Source organism: Charadrius vociferus, unplaced genomic scaffold (genome assembly GCF_000708025.1).
Source record: "Charadrius vociferus isolate BGI_N301 unplaced genomic scaffold, ASM70802v2 scaffold562, whole genome shotgun sequence".
Lineage (NCBI taxonomy): Eukaryota > Metazoa > Chordata > Aves > Charadriiformes > Charadriidae > Charadrius > Charadrius vociferus.
Window position 1 is genome coordinate 742,299 of NW_009647234.1, and position 540 is coordinate 742,838.

The following is a 540-nucleotide window of genomic DNA, read 5'->3' on the forward strand; positions in this document are numbered from 1 at the left end:
AGAGCGGGACAGGCGTCACCCCCACAGCAGGGCTGGTGTACGAGCAACAAGGAGAGGTTTCCCAAATCTCTTTGGCAAACTCAGGCAGCCCTAGTTATGGGGATTTGAGAGGCCAAAACATAGAATCATCATAGAATCAGAGAATGGTTTGGGTCGGAAAGGACCTTAAAGATCACCTTGTTCCAACCCCCCTGCCCTGGGCAGGGGCACCTCCCACCAGACCAGGTTACTCCGAGCCCCGTCCAACCTGGTGCTGCCGGCACCTCGGAAGGCTGTTTCTGATTTGCAGGCAATTTGTTCCCTCGACAAATTCATCTCATTAATGGGTTTCCATTTAGCAGGAGTTTTATCACCTGTAACATTTGTGTGTAGCAGATTCACCCAATTAAAATGTTATTTCCTTTAACAGCTGGGATAGTCACATTTCAGTGTTTGCTGGAGCATGTTTACCTCTCCTCGAGTAAGTTTAGTCCTTCGTCAGCCCCTCAGGACCTGAGTGCGGCCAATGGCCGCTGCCCTTCCCCACCACCCCCACCTCTG